This window comes from Pinus tabuliformis, chromosome 7 (genome assembly GCF_031772625.1).
Source record: "Pinus tabuliformis cultivar Carrire ecotype Pingquan chromosome 7, CPIR1, whole genome shotgun sequence".
NCBI lineage: Eukaryota > Viridiplantae > Streptophyta > Pinopsida > Pinales > Pinaceae > Pinus > Pinus tabuliformis.
In genome coordinates this window covers 699,300,268-699,318,458 of record NC_142293.1, presented here as the reverse complement: position 1 = coordinate 699,318,458, position 18,191 = coordinate 699,300,268, and positions in this window count along the sequence as shown.

Genomic DNA, 18,191 nt, shown 5'->3' with positions numbered 1-18,191 from the left:
CTTTCACTTCCATTATAACTAAGGATTGTGAAGGGGTAATGAAACTGGAAGTTGATTTCTCTTTCTTGGTCTCGTTCCTTGACTCATTTTCTGGGTATTCCTTTTCTCACAATTTCCCCTCTAATCTAATCTTTGAATTAAAGCAAAGCTTGATTGCTATAACTTCCATTAAGAGGCTCATATTGAAAGAAATTTTAGAAACTTACTCTTCCAACCTCAAAAATATTTCTTTTTCTATATCTCAAAAGTGGTTATGAACAAGACCATCTGGAATGACAAGGGTTATTTCACTTTTTTTCTTAAGCAAATTTTTGGATTTTGGAATTTCACAAAAATGATACAAAGAAAACTACTTTGAAACTAATAAGATATCCAAACTATGATGGATATTTGAATGTAACAATTCATCACAACAAATCTCATAATAATTTGAAATCCTAAATCATGTAGCTTGATTTCCTTAGAAGGTACACATATTTCTTACTAGAAGTAATCAATGACTTAGCTTGACTATAAGTTATATTGAGATATTCAATTTAACGTTTTGTGAATTGATGATGTAGGACTTCCCATTCTTGAAAACGTTGTATCATTTGGCTCCTCACATGAAGATTTCATCCCTCTAATACATGTAGGGGCTTTGAAACACGCTACACCACACATGTCAAGAGGTACTATGTCTAATTCCACTACATCAATAATCTCTATGCTTACAAAAAATTGATCTTGTTATTCTTCATGACCCTTATTTTTGTATCCTTTTTCATTAACACATTGTTATGCATTTGGATATTAATGAACTTCTAACCTAAACTTGATCACGATATCAACTACTATGAGATTATCCTTCCAACTAAAATCAAATAAGTCATCTACCATTGTATTTCTAGGTTGAATCGTGCCATGGAAGATTTCTTTTCATCTTTGTCTCTTCCTATTGGTGAAGTATACTTAGATTCACGTTATTCTACCCTGAAGTGTATGATTGAGTTGGATATTGGTGACTACCCACGTAATCCACCTATACCTCTAGTCAGTTTCATCTGTTTCCTTGTTTATTTCAACATTTACTATATTAACAGTTTTTCGGGTCCTGAACTTCTAGAGTAGTTTTTACCCCCTACACGACATTTTTTTGAGGTTCGCAGAAGGACCAAAGTTGTTGGTAGAGGCATGTTGCAAATCCTTTATTACTTGGAGAGACCTTTCCAACAAGGTATCATATGCACCAAACAGAGATAATATGACCAAGTTACGACCCCGAGAAGTTGGTTGCCAAACTAACTCCAGCGAGGCCCACAAACTCTTGCCATTACATCTCCTGTGGTTAGGGTTTTGGTTTTTTATGGTTTTCCCTTGTTGTTCAATAATAAATAGGCCCGTGAACCTCATTGTAACACAGTTAAGAGGCATGTAGCCACACATATCTTCTTAGACGTAAGCTACCATCGCTCGAGCTAGTTTATTTCCATTATGTTTGTAAGCATATTTTAGTATTTTGATATTAATGAAATGAAGTGTTAGTTCTACTACATCTCTGTATTTATGGTAATATTTGTAATTTTTCGCATTCTTGTTTAAGTTCAAATTAGTGGTATCATATTGGTCTTCTCTTTCTCTATTTTTCTTTGCATGTCCCCAACGAGGTCAGGGTATAAGAAGTTAGGGCTCGAACTAGTTGAACCTTCGCAAGACCAGCCTCACAAACCTCAACGGCCTCCCATGGCGGAAGAAAAGAAAGACGAGGGGGCAAGATATCCTTTAAAAATATTTCTCGAGGAATCCCTCAAGTGACGAAGGAATGCGATGATGGATAACTTTTCCAAGATCCTACAAAGACTACCCACAGGTGACACATCTTCATCTAACAGCCACGCTGGAGGTACCACTCCTTTTAAAGTATAAGTTAACTTTGGTATTCCCATATTTGAGGGCTAGATAGATGCAGAGACCATAGATAAATGGTTGAATCTATTGGAAGAGTATTTTTGACATAACACCCTCCTCCCACATCTACCCAAGAAACCAGCTAGCCATGGTAAACATGCGACGAGAGGCCACTATGATATGATTGACCTCCTAAGTTGATATAAGGAAGTGGAACTGATAAAAACACACCATACAAAGAATCCTCAGGAACCAATCCAACCTTTCTGCCAACCAACCCCTAGGTCCCACTGCGCTTTTGGACCATTTGACCTCTGGACGCTCTACTGTTATGGGAATGCCAATGTCCAGGGATTATTTTTCACAATATTATGCCAACATCCTTGGGATTTGAGTCACATTTTCAAGCCCAAAGCCCAAGTCACTACCCAAAATTGAATAACATCTTTATAATAATAAAATAACAAGGAAATGATAGTATAAATGCAATCACTTGAATGAGACCTTCACCGGACCCCTACTGACCGTGACAGGCATTTCGTCAAACATATCACGAATATGTAATCTACAGGTGTAAATAACATATATGAGCATAGTGGTACCATACTTCGCTGATAATTTATAAGAAACATTGATGCTTCAACACATCAACTTCCATTTAATCCATTAGGTCATAGATGCATTGTTCCTTCATTTACCAGAAAAAGCATGATGAGAGCCACACATATCTTCTGTCATAAAACATACATATAACCATCATAATAGAAATATAAATACCAATGAAATCATAGCCATATGATCCACATATAAACCAATATAATACTCATACAAATACAAGGAGAAATAACCTCATATTGATGATGAAATATCCAAACTCGAGATGGGACTTCCATGTTCCACACGAGCATGGAATAGCTAAGCCAAATCTCTCTTCAACCATTCACCCTCATCCCATATTCTAAGCATGAATGTGGGATCTCATAGAGCACATATATAAAAAACCATCTAGGGCTTCCAGATTGTTGCCATTATGATACAAGCGTTGTCCTTGACTTCTACTCACTCACAGGTCAGTTCAGTTTTGATAAAAGGCAACTCACAGTGTAACAGATCATTTCAAAGGTAATAGGGCATTGGTACAAAAGAACAAGAAGATGGAACTAAGGTCTACTGATTAGAATAAAGAAGTTGAAGGAAAAGGATGGTGTAAATCAGTTTAAGATGTATACGCAGGTCCACTTAGTCAAAACAGCGTATACATGTTGGTTCACAGAACAAAAAGAGTGTATACGTATACATGCACTTTCACAAGAATAAAAGCATGTATATGTTGGAAAATCAAGGAAATTCAAGAGGAAACAATACCAGGGGTCAATACCATGGTATTAGCCCACAATATTGAGTGGAGTAGTGAATATTTGATCCTGTCCAAGAATACCATGGGTCCTAAGTGGTTTTGATCCGAGGTATTGAGAAAGGCCTAAAACTATATAAGGAGGAGAAGATCATAAGGCAAGAGTGTGCAAGTGAAAAGGGTTTCTCAAGAATACTTCTATCTAAAGTATATTTTATGCTGCAGAGGCTATGTTGTGATTTGATCTGAAATATTTTCTTCACCTTGAATTCAATTTTGGATCGGGATCATGAGACCTGAAATGACTTATCATTGAATGATATGATATTGGTTGGGCTAGATTTGATTACATACACTTGTTTTATTATTTAAATTTCATGATCTGGGTTTTTCTAAAGTCTGAAATAGTAGTGAAGTTGTGAGTTAATATTTGCAGATCTATATGTTGGTTCACCTCAGTAAAGGCGCGTATACATGCAGGTTCGACTCTTCCAAGTAGTGTATACAAAGGAAAATCCTATTCTTCAGAAATGACTAATCTATCTGATCAGTTCTGTTATTTTACTGTTGTCTGTCAATGAAGTCTTCTTAGATCTGAATGTAAAATTGAATGCATAAGGAGTTTTGTGTCTGATTGATTGATTGTTTAAGTGAGAAGGGTTATCTCTGCTACTGCCTGTCTAAATCTCTATAAATTGATAGTAGATGTTCAGTATATTGCTGGTTGGTACAGACTTGATTCAGAAGTTTTATGTTTCAGTAGTTTTGAAGGTATATGCAGGTTTGGTTAAAGGAAGTAGCATATACATGTAGGTTGGGTTCAGTAAAGTAGCGTATACATTCTAATGCATGATTTTTGAGGTTGCAACTAGTTCTGAATAATGATGCAGGTTTCTGGGTTCAACACAGTGTTCTGGTGACAGTGATCTGACTGTTCAGATTAACTGATTATTGGTTGATGTAGTTTGAAAGTTCTGATGGGTCCAATATGAAAATTTGATGAAATGAGGCCTTCATTTGTATTATTGTGTACCATGAGTATCCAGTCTAAAAATTTATGAAACATGGTCCCTAGAGGAAGAGAGGAGGTCGTAGCCTTTTGTAGGCCAACACCTACGTACTAGTAAACACATTGGCTAGTACAAGAGCTAGGGAGTTGTAACTCCCTTCCAGTAAAAGCTGGAAAACGAGAGAAGTTTGTACCCTTCTGTAGGTGGGTGCCTACGTACTGGTATGAGTTTGCACTAGTACAAGATTGTAAATAGATTATCTTAATATTGAAAGAAGACAGAGGCGATAGCAGCATGTGATTTTTCTCTCGCATTGGGCTTCCACCTTAAATCTTGGTGTTCATGTGTGTTTCTTATGTGTGATGGTTTATTATGTTTTTATTGCACCGTTTAACAAGTTACTGATGCACTGATTAAAGGTCAACAAATGATAAATTGACTAAATCATAAGTTCTTTGGGTATACGTTGGTTTCTCTAATAACAGTATCGTGCACATGCAAGTTCACTTCACAGAAGTAGCATATATAGATATGTTTGGGAAATGAAAAATTATTGAACTGTAAATACCAATTCACCCCCACTCACAGTATTATTCCCAACAATTGGTATTAGAGCAGGTCCTTCAGAAGAAGCTTGATCGCTTGAAGGAAGATCTTTCATGATGAAAAATCACGAAGGCATGGGATCTATCAAACCACCAATCTTCAATGGGAACAACTTGGTATATTGGAAAATAAGAAACATGGCCTATCTTCAGTCGCTTGAAGCTGATGTTTGGGTAATTGTGGAAGGAGGATATCAATTTCTAGCAGCAATACCTACAGATTCAGCAGGTAAGAAGTTATACAAAACCAATGCCAAAGCAGTAAATACGTTATTGGGAGGTTTTTCAGAATGAAAATTCGTCAAAGTCGTGCAGCTCAAGACAACCAAAGAGATATGGGACAAAATAATTCAGTGCTACGAAGGAGACTCCCAGGTAAAATGTGCTAAGCTCCAAACTCTTAGAATTCAGTATGAAACTCTTAAGATGCATAGTGATGAGAGTATTGCTAGTTATTTTTTACATGTAGATGAGATTGTTAATTGTATGAAGAATCTGGGTGAAGAGATAAAGGAAGCTACTTTAGTTGAGAAAATTTTGAGATCTTTGTCTTCTAAATTTGAGTCAAAAGTATCTACCATAGAAGAAAAACAAGATCTTCAAACTATTATTGTGGTTCAACTCCATGGAATCCTAACTGCCTTTGAAATGAGGAAAGGAGGTCCATCAGATATGAGAGAAATCACTTTTAAATCTTCAGCAAAGGGAAAAGAAAAGGAAGAGCACAATGAACCAGGATACATTTTAGAAGAAGAAGATGAGGTAAATTTTGTTAAGAAGCTTCAACGGGGTTCTAGAAGATTCAGAGGTAAGCTACCATTCAAATGCTTTACTTGTGGTAGAGTTGGCCATTATGCTACTAAATGTCCTCATAAAGATAAATATGAAAAGGGAAATGAAAATGAAAAAGGAAATAAAGACAGGTTGTCAATAAAATGAGTTACTATACTCATGAAGATAGTGATGGTTTATCTAATAGCGATGAAGATGAAACTGAACAAGATTATAGACTACTCATGGCTTATGACAATGATGATTTTTTGGATGCCCTAGAAGAGGAAGACTTTCTTGAAGAAGAAATCACAAAACTCAAAATATGTTTAGAAGAAAAGAATATGATCATAGATACGTTGACATGTCAACTCACTTAAAGAGAAAAACACAATGAAAATCTAGAATGTGAAATTGTGGGACTAAGAAAAGAACTGGAGAAGACAAAATCTCTTAATCTTAGATTTTCTAAAGGATCGGAAACTTTAAATGAAATCATCAAAGTTTAGCATTCTCCTCTTATAAAGATAGGTCTTGGATATACTAAAGAATCATCTCAATCACAGAAGAAATCAGCCTCCACCAGTGGCTATCTTGATGCAACAAAGACTAGTGAACATTATGTCAATCATCAACAAAGGCCTAAAAGTACTCATTAGGTAAATCAGGCTCAATTTACTCCAAGGATGAATATCAATAAAAGCTTCAACCAACAGTTAAACAATGCCAAAAGATTCTATGATCATAGAAAATTCTTTAATGGAAAATGTTTTTCATGCCATAAATTTGGGCATAAGGCTACTCAATGTGTTGCTTACAAAACCATCATGACTAGAGAAGCACGAAATCAAAGGAGTCTAACAGGAATCAAGAAAAGTTCCTAGAATAACTTTTCTCCTCTTGAAGGTGAAATAGAATGTTCAATTTGTAACAACTTTGGTCATGAAGAATCTGAATGCATGAGCAAATTTCGGCCAACACTTCAAAAAGATCAAACATCATCAAATTCCAATATATGGAGAAAGAAGGAATCTTAATCAGAAAGATGTGGCATAGCTCTGTATGTAGAAGGACATGAGAATTAGTGGTACATCAACAGCAGATGCTCCAAACGCATGATCGGTGACAAAGAGAAACTTCATTCATATAATTCTTTAGAAAAGGAAAAGAATGTCTCATTTGGAAATGACACACCAACTGTCATTAAAGGTAAAGGTTATGTTTTCTTGAAAGAAAAGGTTAAAGATGGAAATGTCATGTATGTAGATGGTTTAAAGCATAACTTGTTGAGTGTCAGTCAAATGTGTGATCAAGGAAATGAAGTTGTGTTTCGATCAAACAGATGTGTGGTTCATGAGCTTGATACAAGAAAGACCGTAATCAAAGGTACAAGAACTCCAAACAATTTATACATACTCAAAGGAGGACAACAACAATGTTATCTAAGAAAAATAGATGAAAGCTGGTTATGGAAAAAAAGATTGGGGTATCTAAGATTTTCTCAAATAAGAAAATCATGCAGGCTCAAGGCGGTCCGTGATCTTCCAAATATCAGCATTCCAAAAAATACCATATGCAAACCATGTCAAGTCGGTAAGAAAACCAGAGTTCATTTCAGTGAAAAAGAAGGATCAACAAGTAAGCCTCTTGAACTCATCCATACTTATTCATGTGGACAAACAAGGAAAAAGTCACCCCGTGGAGAAGAATACTTTATTTTATTTATTGATGATTTTTCCAGGATGTGTTGGATAGGTCTACTAAAACATAAAGATGAATCATTTGAAATTTTAAAGCCTTCAAAGCTTTAGTTGAAAATGAATCAGATCAAAAAATCAAATGCCTCAAATCTGATTGAGGGGGAGAATTCATATCAGATGAATTATTTGACTTTTGTGAACAACATGGAATAAAAAGGAAATTCTTTGTCACCAGAACTCCTCAACAAAATGGTTTGGTGGAAAGAATTAACATAAAAGTTCAACAAATGGCTCGAGCAAGCTGCATTTGCTATCGTGACTATTCTCAACAAAGCGAATGTTTGGATAAATATCGATCAAACTCCATATGAACTTTGGTATGGTAAGCCTCCTACTGTAAAACACTTTAGAGTTTTTGGAAGCAAATGTTTCATCAAAAGGACTGATGAAAAGCTTGGTAAGTTTGAACCCAGAGCAGACGAAGGAATTCTTCTTGGTTATTTTTCCAGAAGGAAAGGATACAAATTTTATAATAAAAGACTTCAGAAAATTGTTGAATGCATTGATGTTGTAATTGATGAAGCATGCAGAAATCCGGAACAAATGAAATCAATAGAGGAATATGACAATGAGGAAGATGGGGAATGATTTCCCGTATCAAATCAAAATGATATAGAAGAAGAAACCAATGAAGCACCAGAAGAAGATACAATAGACAAGGAAAAGACTCCATCTAGGTATGTTCAGAAGAATCATCTAGAATCTCAAATTCTAGGAGAAAAAGGGTCTGGAGTATAGACAAGAAGAACTCTTACAGGGACCTCAAGTTATCTAGCATTACTATCCTCCATAGAACCACAGAATGTAAATGAAGCTAGCAAAGATGAATGTTGGGTTAAGGCCATGGATGAAGAACTTGACCAAATTGAAAAGAATGATACTTGGGAATTAGTTCCTAGACCTCATGATAAAAATGTTATAGGAACAAAATGGATATTTAAGAATAAGTTGAATGAAAATGGAGAAGTTATTAGAAACAAGGCAAGACTTGTTTGTAAAGGGTATGCTCAACAAGAAGGTATAGATTTTGAAGAAACTTTTGCACTTGTTGCCAGACTTGAAGCCATAAGAATGTTTCTTGCTCTTTCTAGTTTTCGAAAATTCAAAGTATATCAAATGGATGTAAAATCAGCTTTTCTTAATGGATATTTAGAAGAATAATTTTATATTGAGAAACCAGAAGGATTCATTCTAGGAAATGATGCAAAACTCATATGCAAGCTCAAAAAGGCTCTTTATGGTCTGAAACAGGCTCCAAGGGCTTGGTATTACCATCTTGACAAATATCTACAACAACAAGGTTTCACAAAAGGTTCTGCAGATAACAACTTATACACAAAGATTGAAAATGATAAACTGCTAATTATTGTTGTTTATGTTGATGATATCATATTTGGTAGCAATGAAGAATCTATGAGTCAGAATTTTTCTTCAGTAATGCAGCAAGAATTTGAAATGTCCTTACTTGGTGAACTTACTTATTTTCTTGGTCTACAAGTACAACAAACAAAATATGGTATTTTTCTTTCACAAACCAAATATCTCAAGCATATCTTGAAGAAGTACGAAATGGAAGATTCTAAACCAGTATGTACTCCAATGGTAACAGGATGCAGTCTCAGTTCTAACGATGAATCACCAGCAGTAAACCAACCAACTTACAGATCTATGATTGGAAGTCTACTTTATCTAACAGGTACCAGACCTGATATCATGCATGCAGTAGGAATTGTTGGAAGGTTCCAAGCAAATCCAAAGGAATCACATTTTCAGGTAATTAAAATAATTTTCAAATATCTTCAAGGAACTCAAGACTTTGGTCTATCGTATCCTAAAGATATTGATCTTACTCTTCATGCATATACAGATGCAACTTGGGCAGGAAATTTTGATGATCCAAAGAGCACTAGTGGATGAGCATTCTATATGGTTTCATGGTTGGTGTCTTGGTTCAACAAGAAACAAAGTTCGATTTCCTTATCTACAGCTGAAGTAGAATATGTGGCAGTTGCATCTTGTTGCACACAACTGCTTTAGATGATGCAAACATTGCAAGACATTCAAATCACGTGTACTCCACCCATCTCCATTCTATGTGATAATACAAGTGCCATTAGTATTTCGAAAAATCCAATCATGCACTCTAAGACCAAGCACATACCCATTAAGTACCATTTTCTATGAGAACAAGCATTTGAACAAAAGGTTAAATTGGAGTATGTTTCCTCCAAAGAATAGGTTGATGATATTTTCACCAAACCACTTCCCAAAGAAACATTTGAATATCTTAGACAAAAGCTGGGAGTTGTTGCTGCATCATCCTGCTGTTAAATCTAGTTTTTTAGAGGAAGGTTCATATACGCGAGTTTCATGAAGTATAGTCACGTATATACGCAGTGGGTCAGACTCTGATATGGGTGCTTAGTCTAATATTGATGATTACAGTCTGAAGATATGCTTTGTTCATTTATTTTTATCTGACTGACAAAGATGCTTTGATGAATGACTTCTTGATAATTCACAGGTAGCACAGGTTCAGGGGGAGCATTAGCCTTCACTCAAATCTTGCATTGTTGGCATTATGGTTTTTGAGTTTAGCTATGGTTTCAGATATTTAACTCATTTGTTGCATAAGTAATGTAAAGATCTATGGTGTGATATGTCTCCTTCTATCATAGTCCATGTTTGAATGCATATTATTGGACATATGATGTAATTTGTATCCCCACTATGCATGGGATGGACGATGTAATAATTGATGTATTTCAATCACATATAAATAATTGGTATATCCCCACTTGGTTGGGTGATTGATGTATGTATGATTCATTGGTCTTAGGGAGGTCATACTCACTTAGTTGAGTTATAGAGTCATGTTATTCTTTTGAAACATATCTCTGCAGACTCGACATGTACTCAGGGGGAGCATAGACAACATAATGTATATCAAAAGCGAAGAGTATCTTGGTCCACCCTTTTCCCTTGATGTCAAAGGGGGAGAGTATTTTGGTGTTGCTTGTTATCTTTCATAGTTTCTATAGATTGCAGTAATCAACACCAACATGGTTGCCATAAAGTCCAAAGGGAGAGATTTTTGGCATTATGATACAAGTGTTGTCCTTGATACAAACTCACTCACAAGTCAGTTCAGTTTTGATAAAAGACAACTCACAGTGTAACAGATCATTTCAAAGGTAACAGGGCATTCGTACAGAAGAATAGGAAGATGGAACTAAGGTCTACTAATCAAAATAAAGAAGTTGAAGGAAAAGGATGGTGTAAAGTAGTTTAAGATGTATACGCATGTCCACTTAGTAAAAACAACGTATACACGCTGGTTCACAGAACAAAAGGAGTGTATATGTATACACACACTTTCACAAGAAGAAAAGCACGTATATGTTGGAAAATCAAGGAAATTCAAGAGGAAATAATACCAGGGGTCAATACCATGGTATTAGCCCACAATATTGAGTGGAGTAATGACTATTTGATTCTATCCAAGAATACCACCGGGTCTTAAGTGGTTATGGTCTGAGGTATTGAGAAAGGCCTAAAACTGTATAAGGAGGAAAAGATCATAAGGCCAGAGTGTCCAAGTGAAAAGGGTTTGTCATGAATACTTCTATCTGAAGTATATTTTATGTTACAGGGGCTATGTTGTGATTTGATCTGAAAAATTTTGTGCACCTTGAATTCAATGTTGGATCAAGATCATGAGACCTGAAATGACTTATCGTTGAATGATCTGATATTGGTTGGGCAAGATCTGATTACGTACACCTATTTTACTCTTTAAATTTCATGATTTGGGTTTTTCTGAAGTCTGAAATAGCAACGAAGTTGTGAGTTAATATTTGCAGATATATACGGTGATTCGCCTTCGTAAAGGCACATATACACACAAGTTCGACTCTTCCAAGTGGCATATACAAAGGAAAATCCTATTATTCAGAAATGATTGATCTATCTGATCAGTTTTGTTGTCTTATTGTTGTTTGTCAATGAAGTCTTCTTAGATTTGAATGTAAAACTGAATGCATAAGGAGTTTTGTGTCTAATTGATTGATTGTTTAAGTGAGAAGGGTTATCTCTACTACTACTTGTTTAAAGCTCTGTAAATTGACAGTAGATGTTTAGTATATTCCTGGTTGGTATAGACTTGATTTTGAAGTTTTATGTTTCAGTAGTTTTGAAGGTATACACAGGTTTGGTTAAATGAAGTATCATATACACGTAGGTTGGGTTCAGTAAAGTAGCGTATACTTTCTGATGCATGCTATTTTAGGTTGCAGTTGGTTTTGAATAATGATGCAGGTTTCTGGGTTCATCACAGTGTTCTCGCGACAATGATCTGACCATTCAGATTAACTGATTATTGGTTGATGCAGTTTGAAATTTCTGATGGGTCCAGTATGAAAATTTGATGAAACAAGGCCTTCAATTGTATTATTGTTTACCAGGAGCATCCAGTCTGAAAATTTATGAAATGTGGTCGCTGGAGGAAGAGAGAAGGTCGTAGCCTTCTATAGGCCAGCGCCTACGTACTAGTAAACACATTGGCTAGTACAAGAGCTAGGGGGTTGTAGCTCCCTTTAGGTAGAAGCTAGAAAATGAGAGAAGGTTGTACCCTTCTGCAGGTGGGTGCCTGCGTACTAGTATTAGTCTACACAAGTACAAGATTGTAAACATATTTTCTTAATATTAAAAGAATACAAAGATGATAGTAGCAGGTGGTTTTTCTCCCGCATTGGGTTTCCACCTTAAATCTTGGTGTTCATTTGTGTTTCTTATGTGTGATGGTTTATTATGTTTTTACTGCACTATTTAACAAGTTACTGATGAACTGATTAAATATCAACACATGATAAATTGACTAAATCATAAGTTCTTTGTGTATACATTGGTTTCTCTAATCACAGTAGCGTGTACACACAAGTTCACTTAATAGAAGTAGCATATATAGATCTGTTTGGGAAATGAAAAATTATTGAACTGTAAATATTGATTCACCCCCCCTCTCAGTATTATTTCCAACATCGAGGTCATCCACCTCAACCCATCCAATAGTGATTCCACCTCACATTCAGACATCATAAAACCATCATCAGATTGGTCTTCATCCAAGCCTTAAAGGGCTTCTAGAGCGTTTGTTCTAACCAAGGCTTCTAGGACTAGTAACTCAACACACAACTACCATCGGGATTCTAGAGGTCCAACCAAGGCTTCTAGGACTAGTAACTCAACCCACAACTACCATCGGGATTCTAGAGGTCCAACCATGGCTTCCAGGACTAGTAACTCAATCGACCAAGGGCTTCTAGAGAATTTATTCAACCAAGGCTTCTAGTACTAGTAACTCAATCCAAGTTGTTATAGGGCTTCGAGAGCGTTTGTCCGACCAAGGCTTCTAGGAACTAATAACTCAACCCAATCTAAGGAAACATGAGAACCAACCAAAATAAACCCACAATCTCCATGGCTATCCAGGTAATGGAAAGGCTAGGCAATCCACTATCAATCTAGGCAATCCTCTATGCCAGTGAAAGATCATGAAAAAAAATCCACATGCATATGCCATGCATGACAAAAATAGTGAGGAAAACATACATGAAAATTCGTACCTGCAAGTAAAACTATTTCAGTTGTTGATCTCGATGCCCTCTTGTTCTTTCATGCTCTTCCTTTTCCTTCTTGATCCAAGAATCCAAGTATGCCACACCCTCCAAGGGTGCTCCAAGAAAACTCTAGGTATCCAAGAGTATGAAAGAAAGAGAGAATAATGAGAGAGATCCAAAACTAAAGTAACAAAAGGTTAGAAAAAATATTTCCAACTGACCCTCAAAATCCTTTTTATGAATGAGGCCTTTATTTTCTTCATTTTCCATTATTTTCCTTCAATTTCCTCCTCACATGAAACATGTGACCTTTCACCTCCCTTTTCTCCTAATTTCCATTATTTTCATAAATAAATGTGCCAAAAATGCCATTTTTCCTTTCTAAAGCCTTATCCATTTCCTTTTCCAATTTCCTTAACTATTAACCAACCCCAAGTGATCCCCATCACTATGTTTTTTCCCAAAATTCATCTTGGAATAAGTGTCCCATCAATCGTGGTTATTATTTTTCCTTTATTAACTTTTATTATATGGAATTTTCACCAGGGCTGTTACACAACCCCCACCCCTTAGGGGAACACCGTCCTTGGTGTTCAAGAACACCTATAACCATAAAGTGATGTAAGAAAAACATACGGCCAATGGAGCTTTATAACTTAGCTCATTGTAGTGTTTTTCTATGATCATCCTACTAAGAAGAAAACCAACATGAAAACATAATAACATAACATCATAATGACATGACACCTATACTGCTTATTGGAGCTTTATAACATAGCCCATTGAGGTATTTACATCCATATACATATGTAAATATATCAAACATCATCAAAACATGTACCAAAACATATACCAAGACATATACCAAAACACCATACCAAAATTGTTTTGCCTCAAACGGAAAACAAGGAAGGATACATAGCCCACATCTGATCTCCCATCTCCCATGTAGCTTCATCAAGCCCAAAGTGCTTCCATTGCACCTTAAATTTCTCGATTTCTCAGTTTAGAAGCAAGCACCTTTTTATGCAATATACATTGAGGCTCTAGCTAGAATTCTCCATCTCGTTCCTCCTGCAATACAGACCAATCAATCACATGATCATTGTCTTTAACATACTTCTTAAGCAATGACACATGGAAAACATCATGGAATTTCATTGTCGAAGGAAATTCAAGTCGATAGGCTACTGGCCCAATCCTCTCAATAATATTGAAGGGTCCACAAAGCCGTGGTGCCAGCTTGACACATCATCCAATCCACAAGGAGCTCTTCTTCGGTTTGATACACAAGTACACCTGTTCCCCAACCTGGAACTCCTTGAAAAACCTATTCTGATATGAATAGCTCTTCTTCCTATTCTATGTTGCCTTTAGATTCTTCTTAATCACTTTCATTTCTTATTCCATGTCTGCAAATGTGTTTGGTCCAATAAACACCTTGTTAACTGGATCACTCCAACTGACAGGAGTATTGCAACTCTACCCATACAATGCCTCAAACGAACTTATCTTCAAAGATTCATGACATTTTTCTAAGCGAACTCTACCAGTGGAAGCTACTCTTTCCACTTCCATTGCTGATACATCACATACATCTTGAACATGTCCTCTGATATCTTGTTGACCCTATCTATCTATCCATTTGTCTGTGGATGATAAGTTGTACTCTACTACATCCCTCTTCAGACTCAGCCAATAATAAAATATCTTCACTACACTCAACGTCTTCTGATAATGTGCGTGACTTAAATATTGTTTCGCATGAAAATCTCTCAAGATCAGCTTCTTAAGCTCACTGTCGTTCGACACATATATCCTACCTCTATAACCAATCTATCTGTTGTGAGACAATAGTCCTCATCCTGTGCACCTGCACTTGTACCACTACATGTACTTGTATCTGTATCATCACCTATACCTGTACCTATACTACAACCTGTGCTCTACTTCAGCCTGTGCACAATCTCCAAATACCTATTATTCTATTGACTTTCCTAAAAGATCCTATTCTATAAGTCTATCTCATAGGAGCTCACAACTGCTAAGTGATTTACCTGTACCCGCCTACTAAGAGCATCTGCCACCTTGTTCTCTTTACCTTTGATATACTTGATCTCAAAATTGAACTCAATGATCGTGGCCAACCACCAATCCTGCCTACCATTTAGATTCAGTTGGTCAAATAGATACCGCAAACCACTGTTATTAATCATCATCACAAAATATCCATCTTAATAAGATAGTGCCTCCACATCTTCAATGCATGTATGATAACTGCCAACTCAAGATCATGTGTACAGTAGTTCTTCTCGTGCTCATTAAGTTTTCGTGACTCATAGAATACCACCAATCCATCCTACATAAGTACTCCACCAAGTCCTTTCTTCCAAGCATCTGTACATACTACAAACTCTTTGTTCGCATCTGCAATCTTTAACACCCGTGCATGTGTCAACAACTACTTGAGCTGCTCAAAGGTTGCCTCACCCTCCTCTGTCCATTCAAACTTATTACCTCCTAAGTCACGTTAAGGAAGTGGAACCAATGGAAACACACCATACTGACATTCAATATCAACATTAGGACCCTTAGGAACCAATCCAACCTTTCTACCAACCAGCCCCTAGATCCCACTTAGCTTTTAGAGAACTTGACCTTTCGATGCCTCATGCTATGGGCATGCCAACGTCTAGGGACATCTGGACACTCTCATAGGCCTGTAAGCCAGTGTCCAGGGACCTATGGACACTCTCACAGGCCTGTAAGTCAGTGTCCATAGAATATTTTTCATAGTGTTGTGCCATCTTCCTCGAGATTTGAGTCACTATTTCAGGCCCAATGCCCAGGTCACTACCCAGAATTGAATGACATCTTTAGAATAGTAAAATAAAAAGGAAATGATAGTATAAATGAAATCACTTGAATGATACCTTGACTAGACCACTACTAGCCATGATAGGCATTTCATCAAACATATCACGGATATGTATTCTACAGGTGTAAATATTATATTTGAGCATAGATGTCTCATACTTAGTTGATAATCGCTAAGAAACATTGATGCCTCAACACAACAACTGCCATTTCATCCATAAGGTCATAGATGCATTTCTCATTCATTTACCAGTAAAAACATGATGATATCTATTCATAGCTTCTGTCATAAAAGATACATATAACCAACACAATAGCAACAGAAATACCAATGAAATCATAGCCATATTATCCACATATAAACCAGTATAATACTCATAGAAATACAAACATAAATAACCTCTTATTGATAATGAAAAATCCAAACCCGGGATGGGACTTCCACATTCCACTCGACCATAGAATGGCTGAGCCAAAACTCTCTTCAGCCATTCACCCTCATGCCATATTCCAAGCATGAATGTGGGATCTCATAGAACACATCAATCAAAAACCATCCAGGGCTTCTAAAGACCATCCAACTTAACCCATCAAATAGTGATTCCACCTCACGTCGGACATCACAAAACCATCATCAGATTGGTCTCCATCCAAGCCTTCAAGGGCTTCTATTTTTCCTTGAATTTTCTCCTCACATGCAATTTGTGACATTTCCCTCCCTTTTCTCCTAATTTGCATTATTTTCATAAATAAATGTACCAAAAATGTCATTTATCCTTTCCAAAGCCTTAGTCATTGGATTTTCCAATTTCCTTAGCCATTAACCAACCAAAAGTGATCCCCATTACTATTATTTTGGCCAACATTCAAATTGGAATAAGTGTCCCATCAACCGTGGTTATTATTTTTTCTTTATTGGTTTTTATTACATGGAATTTTCACCAAGGCGGTTACATTTCAGTTCATGACTTTTCCAATCAGGAAAAGATTAATTTTTCACTCCTTAAAGTGGCCCCACACATCAAGTACTGGTGGGAAACCTAATGTGAACAAAAGGAAGAGAGTGAATACTCACTGTTTTCAGTCGCACCCACTTGGGTTTCTTCCTGAGATGTGATCAGGGAACAATATTACCCTGTCGAGAGCTATGGAGATAAATGCATAAAGTGGACCATGCTACGTTAGGGAAGGGACCAAGATGTGTCGAAGTTCACAAATGTTTTCCATACCCTCTGCACAAAGTTGGGTATTAAGGATTCTGAGTGGCATTTGGTACTCAAGTACCACAACTGTCTACACAAGTACATCCAAGACGAGATGGAGTTCCTTGACATCTCCTTACTCGGAAGGACATACTAATATGTTGTCAAGATTGAGCATATGTTTAAATAGAAGAAGTGAGACTTTGGATCTTCGAATCCAAAGCAAGGAAAATCCGCCGCCAAACCACAGTGCAAAGGCCAAATCCAAGGCGAGGTGACCCAGGACAACCCACCAAATCCACAAGAAAAGAACAACACCATGAAGACAAAGAAGGACATGGGAAAATGGTGTGAGTTCCATAAGAGCTCCATTCACAACACAAGTGAGTGTCAGGGCAAGAATCACTAGTGGTCGAACTGAAGGCTTCTGAACCAAACACATGTTTCGACTTTGAGTCAGAACCCGATAAGGGGAATGAGCAATAGAAGCAGATCATTGACGTGGAGTCGAGTGCCATCATGGCCACCACCAAGATCCAAAAGAATGGTCCTGAAGATCTAGAGGAGGGGGGATGCCTCTTCCACTCATATATGTGGGTGAAGGGTTCTCCCCTACAGTTCATTGTCAATAGCGAGAACTAAAATAGCCTCATTTTAGCAAAGGTCATGAAGTGGATGGGCCTACCGATGACATCACATCTGCAACCATACACCATCAGGGGACTTCACCAAGGATGAGATCTCTGCGTCAGCCAACAGTGTCGCCTTCCCTACATCATCAAGCCCTTCACGGATGAGGTACAGTGTGATGTTTCTCCTCTTGAATTTTGTGATGTATTATTAGGACAACCATACTTGTGGAAGTGACATAATGTATATGAGTCTAGACCTCATTCTGTGATTATTACCTTGGTCAATAAGTCTTACAGGATACCGGAGGTACCCCCACCTACTGCCATCTTTTTTAACACTACAAAGAAATGTAGTAAGATCATTTCCCATAATAGGAAATTTGTTTTCCTTATAATTTTCCCTTAGTGCAAGAGGAAGGTTGTGGCCATGGATTCTAAACAGGGCTCCTCCGCACAATAGCAGCAGATGGAAAAG